Source organism: Hemicordylus capensis, chromosome 1, assembly GCF_027244095.1.
Source record: "Hemicordylus capensis ecotype Gifberg chromosome 1, rHemCap1.1.pri, whole genome shotgun sequence".
In the NCBI taxonomy this organism is placed as follows: Eukaryota; Metazoa; Chordata; class Lepidosauria; order Squamata; family Cordylidae; genus Hemicordylus; species Hemicordylus capensis.
In genome coordinates this window covers 28,820,873-28,829,998 of record NC_069657.1, presented here as the reverse complement: position 1 = coordinate 28,829,998, position 9,126 = coordinate 28,820,873, and positions in this window count along the sequence as shown.

Sequence of the window (9,126 nt, the reverse complement as noted above, 5' to 3'; positions counted from 1 at the left end):
GCCCTCTTCATAGGGCTTAGGGTGTGCTTCCTTGGGATTCAAGAGGGTCCTTCTGTTAGAGCTTCCACATAGCACCACCTATGGCTGTAATAACCATGCAAGATGTTTATTTATTTATCATATTTATATACCACCTAAACCAGGTCTCATCAACTGCAGTGGTGCAGCAGGGAAGAAGCTTGCCTAGGGAGCAAGAAGCTGTTAGTTCGAATCCCTGCCAGTGTGCTTCCCAGACTCTGCCTAGTAAATATATATTTGTAGTCACCTATATTGGGCAGCAGTGATACAGGGAGGCAGATGCTCACTTCAGTGACAATAGCAAAAGGCATCATCTCATACTGTGTGGGAGATGGCAATGGTAAACCACTCCAGTATTCTAGCAAGAAAACCACATGGCTCTGTGGTCGCCAGGAGTTGACACCGACTCGATGGCACAATCTTTCCTTTCTTTAAACTAGGTCTCAAGGTGATTCGCCATTAATTAAAAATATAGGAACTTTAAAAACCAACCATTGATTTATTTTTATTATATTTTATATATTGATATTCTACCCAAAATTCATGTCTCTGGGCAGTTTACAGTAAAACAGCACAAATTAAAACAAAATTAAAACATGATAACAATTTAAAATTTAAAACAATGTTAAAATCTATGAATCTAATTAAAAGCCTGGGTGAACAAATGTGTCTTAATCACTTCTTTAAAAGTTATCAGAGATGGGGAACCTCTTATTTCAACAAGAAGTGCATTCCAAAGTCTCAGGGCAGCAATGCAGAAGGCTGGTCCCTAAGTAGCCATCAGATGAGCTGTTAAAACAAGTTAATATTTAAAATCAGGTTATTGATTTTAGTGTTTAAAATCAGCTGTAGGCCTGACTGAAAAGTTGGGTCTACAGTGCTCTTCTGAAGGCTATCAGAGATGCTGTGTCTCCTAGCTACATATATGCAGCTTGCTGCCTGCCTTATATCAAGTCAGACCATTGGTCCATCTAGCTCAGTATTGTCTCAGTATTATGCAGCTTGCTGCCTGCCTTATATCAAGTCAGACCATTGGTCCATCTAGCTCAGCATTGTCTACACCAGGGATTCTCAATGTTGGGTCCCCAGATGTTATTGGATATCAACTCCCATAATCCCAACCCAGGGGCCTTTGGTTGGGGATTAGGGGAGCTGAAGTCCAATAACATCTGGGGACCCAATGTTGAGAATCCCTGGTCTACACTGACCAGCAGCACCTCCCCAGAGTTTTGGACAGGAGCCTTCCACAGTCCTACTTGGAGATGCTGAGGATAGAACCTGGGACCTTCTATATGCAAAGCAGGTGTTCTGCCACTGACCTACAGCCCACCTCCTGCTTCTCACTAGTTTATCCTTAAGCTAGAACACTGACCTGCACATCCGCCTTCCAAATGACAAGTGGCTTGCTGGATCACACCAAGGTCTGTCTAGTCCAGCATTCTGTTTACAGCAGCTGCCAGCCAGAGATATATGGGGATTCACAAGCAGGGTGTCAACGTGTCAGCCTTCCCCAGCACTTTGTTATGGTTTGTCCCCAGCACTTTTGTATTCAGAGGTATAAACTGTCTATGAGGCTATTCTCATGTACACTGGAAACTGGGCTAAGGGAGCCCAGCCCGGTTTCCAGAGCATGTGTGAACCACCAGGAGCTACGCAGCTCCTGGTGGCCAGCCCTCTTAAATGCCCCCCCCATTAAATGAGGTTAGTGGAGCACACACTCCGCTGACCCCGTTTAGTTGGTTGTGTGTCGCCGCAGCGTGGCTCAGTGCCACAGCGACTCATGAGGAGATCCCCGACTGGGTGGCTACAACAAGCTTCCCCACATTGGGGTGCTTTCCAGAATGCCCCACACACTCATACGGGGCATTCTGGGACTTCCAGGGGCCGGGAGGCTCCAAATCCTTGCTGCCCGTACCAGCTCCTTGATGGAGCCAGTAATCGTGTGGGTGGCTGATCCGGCCTCCCAGGGCAAGCTGAGTGCTCGTGGGCAGGGAAAGCGGGTCAAGCCTGCTCTACCCGCAAATTCCTTGCAGGCTCTCCACACTGCTCATGTGGAGAGCCTCTATTTCTGTTCAGCTTTCAAGGCTAACAAGTCACTGACATACCTATCCTCCTCAAAGTTGTCATTTTGTTTTCAGCTATTACCCTACCGTGTTAGTATTTAAACCTGAAGAAGTTTCTCATCTTTCCTGCAAATGTCTCAGTGGTTCTTGTTCGTTCAAAATTTGGTCACCGTTTGGAACCGGAATTTGGAACCATTATTAATATATAAAAGGGACCAAGTCAGCAAAGGGTTAGTCATCCAGAGCAGCAATAGAAAAGATGTGTCCTTGCAAGAAGAGGTGGCTCTTAACTCAGCCAGAGTCTTTCTGAGCAGCAGAGTGTGCACATGGGGGGAGCAATTTCTGCTGCTCTCCCTTGCCTTCTCAGGGAAGTGTTCTGTGCCTTCCAGGAATATGTCCCTGAGGGCTTCACAACCCTCAGCAACATATTTCTAAACAGTTCTCCCTTACCCAGCAGCTGAATGAGTTAGGAGGAAAATCCCTTCACCCCAGCAGCTGCTTAGCACATGAGCATGGATGGCATTTCCGACCTTGGTTTTAATTGACATATGATGGGCAAATGGGAGTGTGCACAGCTCCTGAATTAGCGTAGAAGGTGTCTCTTACTCTAGTAATCATCATGTGAACTGTCCTAATGTGTGAATAGGCCTAGTCTGTTTGGGGATGGGGCTGTAGCTCAGTGATAGAGCATCTGGTTTGCATGCAAATGATCCTCTTGTGGTAGTAAGCATGAATTGTCCCTTCTGCTAAGCAGGGTCTTGCATTTGAATGGGAGACTTCATGTGAGCACTGTAAGATATTCCATTTAGGGGAGGAGCTGCTCTGGGAAGAGCACCTGCATCCTTGCATTCAGGAAGTTCCAAATTTCCTCCCTGACATCTCCAGATACGGTTGAGAGAGACTCCTACCTGTAACCTTGGAGAAGCCACTGCCAGTCTGTGCAGACAATACTGAGATGGATCAATGGCAGGCGCAGAGTGAGCCAAGCGGTTGCCTGTGTTCGGCCACCGTGGTGGCATCCCCTAGCCCCACCCCCTGCATCTGACATATGATGCAGGGCGTATTTAGCCATGCCGCCTGCATCATATGTGAGATTCAGGGTGTGTGGCTCCACTCCCAAATGGGGTCGTGCGGCCCATGACTGGTGGCAGCCCAGGTTCTTTGAACCCATTCACCCAATGGTGACTCCGCCCCTGACCAATGGTCTGACTCAGTAGAAGGCAGCTTCCTATTTTCCCATGATTTAGAAAGACTACTGCCTGAAACCTCAGAGAGCTACTTTCAGGCGGTGTAGACTAGGGGTGTACACAAATCAAAATCTGCTATTTGATTCGCGGTTGAATGGGATCACAGATACCCCACATTGATTCATCAAAAGCAGCCAGCTTGGCTGCCTGCCTCAATGAATCAGCCCCGAATCACCCAAATTGATTTGGGTGATTCACGTGCCATTTTGAGGCCCATTTTGCTGGGAATATAGGCCACAAAATGGCACCTTTTTTTCCCCTGGGGAGAGCTGATCTTCCAATTGGGATCAGTGGGATCAGATTCTGCTCTGGCCTTAGAGCACCAGCCCACCTCAGAGGACAGGTCTACTGGGTAGACCTGTCCTCCAAGATGGACTGATGCTCTAAGACTGGAGCAGAGATCTGGTCTACCTGCTGATCCCAATTGGTAGACCAACTCTCCCCAGAAAAAAGTGCCATTTTGAGGCCTGTTTTTCCAGCAAAATGGGCCACAAAATTTATTTATTTATATTTATTTATTTATTTAAAATATTTCTATACTGCTCAAAACTTGTATCTCTGGGCGGTTTACAATTAAAATCATTTAAAACATTAAAAGCATTTAAAACTTAGTATTAAAAATGTTAAAACTATAAATCCAGTTAAAAGCCTGGGTGAATAGATGTGTCTTCAGGACCTTTTTAAAAGTTGCCAGAGATGGGGAGGCTCTTATTTCAACAGGGAGGACATTCCAAAGTCCAGGGGCAGCAACGGAGAAGCCCCATTCCTGAGTAGCTGCCAGATGAGTTGGTGGCACCTGCAGATGAACCTCTCCTAACAGGCGGTGGGGCTCATGGTGAAGAAGACGTTCTCTTAAATACCCAGGGCCTAAGCTGTTTAGGGCTTTATAGGTACATATTATAGGTAATATTATAGGTAATAGCCAGCATTTGTATTTTGCTTGGAAACGTATTCGCAGCCACTGTAGTTCTTTCAACACAGGAGTAATATGGTCTCTCCTAGATGACCTAGAGACCAACCTGGCCACTTCATTCTGGACCAACTGCAGTTTCCAGACTGTGTACAAAGGCAGCCTCACATAGAGTGCATTGCAGTAATCCAGCCTAGAGGTTACCAGTATATGTACCACTGTTTTGAGCATTCAAAACAGATGGCATTCAAATAACCCAAATCAATTTGGTTCTAATTGAGGGTCATTCTCCTTGACCCCAAATTGGGCCCTCTATTCTGAGGGCTATTTGATTCGGTGCCAAATTTGCAAATCACTCGGTTCGACCCGAATTGATTTAATGGCGAATCGAATCGTACACCCCTAGTGTAGACAATACTGAGCTAGATGGACCAACAGTCTCACTCATTATAAGGATGGCTCTTTCTTTCTTGTGACAGAAGCAAATCTGCCTTGAGCTCTCCCTATAATCTGCACTAAGCTCTGCCTTGTGTTTCCACACAGCCCTGCCCTCTGTGCTTACTCTGTGGCTACTGCCAGTGTTCAGCCATTCGGGCTGCTCCCTTGTCTTCTGACAGCTCTTTGTGCAAAAGCCATGTCATTTCATTCAGCGGCATTCCATTGTCTCTGTCTAGGATAGAGGAGAGGATTTTTTTTTCTAAGCCTTTATCTTGAAAAGAAATAATAAAAAAATCCTTCAAAGGTATTTATAATGAATTAATCACTGCTGTTTTAGAGTGTCACACGCTCCCCATTTTGCCAAGAGTGCTTTGCCTCACTGCCTTGTAGTCTTTTTCATCAGGCCCATACTGCTGACAGAATGACACTCTAATAGGAAAAGACATCATTTGGAACCGTTATTAATATATAAAAGGGAACCAAGTCAGCAAAGGGTTAGTCATATAGATGGCCAAGTTCAACAAGACACAATTAAGGCTGCATTATCACACTCCCCTGAGCATACATGTCAATATATAAAGTGGGGTGGGCGAGGTCAGTTTAGCCCTGAAAGCATCTTCTTTAGTTTAACTGTTGGGAAGATCAATGTGCTTTTAAAGACTAAACCACATTTTCCTACAGTATATGTATTAGCTGAATTCCTTCCCCCACCCTCCTTCATCTTATAAAATCATCTCCTACATCTTTGACTGCCTTTCTGAAGCCCTTCTCCTCAACAGCTTTGCCAATGCTGGTAGAAGAGTTATTGGGTGAAAGTTGAGAGGGGAAGGTCATAGATTGTTTTTCAGGAGCATGCAACCTTTCACTTGGGACCCACCCTTTTTATTTATTATAGTGTATTCAGAAGATTTATATCCTGCATCATAGAGACACAGAATAGCTTGCAATAATTAATGTGACATAAGCAGCCATTACACCAATCCCCACCCTCATCTCAGAACTATTTGCATGTTGAGCAACTTACAAGCCTGACACTTGGGAAAGGAGCAAAGAGACTGCCATATTTAACAAGTGATGTGGTGATACAGAGGGGAGTGAGCTCTTATCTGGAAACACAACTGAGTGACAGTTGTTAGCTGCTGCCCTGCTATCTGAGGAGGGCCCATGACTCTCTGTGAATCAGGTATCAGGTACAAAACACATGTGATGCTAAATGCACATTTGTGACCAAAAATGATCCCTGCACATCTAATTCACCTCATGCTCAAAAATAACTTTTTGTAGTACTTAATCATTTTGTGACACCATGGTGCTCCTTGTTTCCCTGCTTCACATCATTGACTCCTGCTGGGAGGGAGGAAAATGCAGCATGCTCTGATGTCATGGCATGAGTAAATATTACCAACCTTTCTAGAAAGGAAGCTAGGGCTTGATGCTTGGATGCCATTTCAGGCAGTAGCCATGTGATTAACATCATGCTTAGTTTTGGCCAAAGTCATAAAACACTAAGCACAATGCTTGAAACGATAAAGAATCATGTTTCCAAAACAGACCACAAATTGAGAAAGCATAACTTCATTCTCCCAAATGATACCTGCAAAATATTCAACAGCCAACTTTTAAATAGCATTGGGATTTCTCAGAGATCTATATTCTGGAAACTCCATCAAAATTCTTTCTATGAAAATTCAGTAAAATTGATGCATATTTGCCTCTAACAAGTCAGCTAAATATAGCTCAGTAACTTGCTTAATAAAACTCAGTTCCAGTTTTCCATCTATGATAAAGAATTTTAAAATTAAAACTTGCAATGAAATAAAAAATGCTTTGTTGAAAATTTTATGATTGTTGTGTCAAGCCAATAAAGGGAGATTTTTTTTTATCACATCTCTTTTTAAATGGTGGGAAATACAAATTTAATACCTTTGTGAATATAAAATGAGATGCAAATAGACATATTTCCAGACATGTCACTTTTATTAAAGAAGCTCTACATTTATTAATAATCCACCGCTGTCAAGTATCCTTCAAGAAGGGAAACTGAGTAATTTGTTGTCCCTATTCATAACACGGTTATAGCCTTCCTTTATCTTTTATATTGTGATGAAAATATAAAATCCTATGAAAGTAAGATAACCTGAAATATCTAATTAGATTAAATGCTATGGAGCCATAAGACGTTAACCAATTTTGACCAATAATCCCAACTTTATGTTGATCTCTCTCTCTCTCTCTCCTATTTATATGACACCTAAGTGGTGAATGTAGTTTAAAAATTAATTAAAAAACTAGAAAACACACACAATTAAAACAGTTCTACAGAGTAAGAACAATTAAATAGTTTTAAATTAACTTTAATTAAAAGCCTGATAAAACAGGTGTGTTTTAAGGGTTTTTTAAAAAGCAGCCAAAGATGGAGAAGCTCTTGTTTTGACATGGAGTGCATTCCAAAGCCTTTGGGGCAGCAATAAAGAACATCTCGCCCAAGTCACCAGCAAACAAATCAGTGGTAATTGTAGCTGGAACTCCCCAGATGATCTTAATAGATGACAAGGTTCATGACAGAGGAGGTGCTCTCTTAAGTACCCTGAACCTAAGCCATTAAGGGCTTTATAAGTAATATCCAGCCGAGATGTGCACAAAACAAATTTTTTTATTTGGTTTAAATTCAAATCAAATTCCAAAAATTGGTTTTGAATTTGAATCAAATTTGAATCTGGTCCAAAAATTCAATTTGAATTTGAACAGAATTTGAATTGATTCAAACCTGTTTTGGTGCCTTTTTTAACCAGTCAGGGGCCTTGAATAAAATTCAAATCAAATTTCAGAAATTTGATTTGAATTTGAATTGAATCGCCCTTTTAAGTAGTGATTCAATTCAAATCTGAATCACTCAAATCACCCAGGTTCTAGTTGAATCAATTAAAATCCAAATCAATTTGCACATCCCTAATAACCAGTATTTTATATTTTAATCGGAAACATATTGGCAGCCAGTGCAGTTCTTTTAACACCAGTTTTAGATGGTCTCTTCAGGTTGTTCCAGGGACCAATCTGGCTGCTCTATTCTGCACTAGTTGTAGTTTCTGAACTAGAGTTAGGGCGGTATAAAAATGTGCTAAATAAAAAAATAAAAAATAAATAAATATGTATGTATGTATGTATTAAAAATAATAATATACTGCCCAATCCACAGACTCAGGGTGGTGTACAAGGAAAGAACAGCATCCGAGATTTAAAGAGTGTGTGTGTGTGTGTGTGTGTGTGTGTGAGAGAGAGAGAGAGAGAGAGAGAGAGAGAGAGAGATTTAAAGGGCAAATGCCTGGCAGAAAAGAAACATCTTCAATAAGATCTTTAAGCCTGAAAGGGAGGAGGCAGATTAAATCTGGGGGCGGGGGGAGAGAATTCCAAAGAGAAGGGGCAGCAACAGAGAAAGCCCTTCCATGGGCCCTAGTACTATGGACTTCTCTGAGACAAGGGACTGAAAGAAGGGCAACCTGAGAAGATCTCACAGGACGGGAGTCGGGACAGAACTGGACGGGAGAGGCGGTCCTGAAGGTAAACAGATGCTAAGCCCTGAAGGGTTTTAAAGGTGAGAACCAGCACTTTGAATCAGGCCAGGAAGCAAATAGGTAACCAATTCAGCAACCGCAAGAGAGGTCTCACAGTATCATATCTTCTAGCGCCCATAAGCACAGCACATTACCTGTAGATTACATTACATCACATTGCATTACACATTAATATGCATTACCGCCTTGGGGTTATCTTTTTAACGAAAGGCGGTATATAAATGCAAAAATAAATAAATAAATAAATAAATAAATAATCAAACATGTGCATTACAGAGCACACTGCATTACATCTAAATAGAGCACATTACAGTAGTCAAGCCTGGAAGTTACCAGAATATGTACCACTGCTTTAAGCATGTTTACCTCCAAAAATGGACATAGCTGACCTAGCAGCCGAAGCTGATAAAAAGCACTCCTGGTCATTGCCTCAACCTGAGAAATGAGATAGTTTGGGATCCAAGAGCACTCCCAGGCTACATACTGGTACTTTCTGGGGGAGTGTAACCCCATCCAGAACAGGTAGATTTGAACCATTCCTCAAGTCCTGACCACCACCCCCCACCACCAATCAGTCTTATTTGCATTCATCTTTAGTTTGCCCAGAGAACAATTTGTTATGAGGCAGCTAACAAATAATGTGTGTGTGTGCATACCTTCTGCAAAGGTAAATCTTGCCTCACGAACCTTTGGGAGTTCTATGAGAGTGTCAACAAGTGTGTGGATCAAGGTGATCCAGTTGACATAGTCTACCTGGACTTCCAAAAAGCTTTTGACAAAGTTCTTCATCAAAGACTTCTGAGGAAACTTAGCAGTCATGGGATAAGGGGACAAGTACATGTGTGGATTGCTAACTGGTTGAAAGACAGGAAACAGAG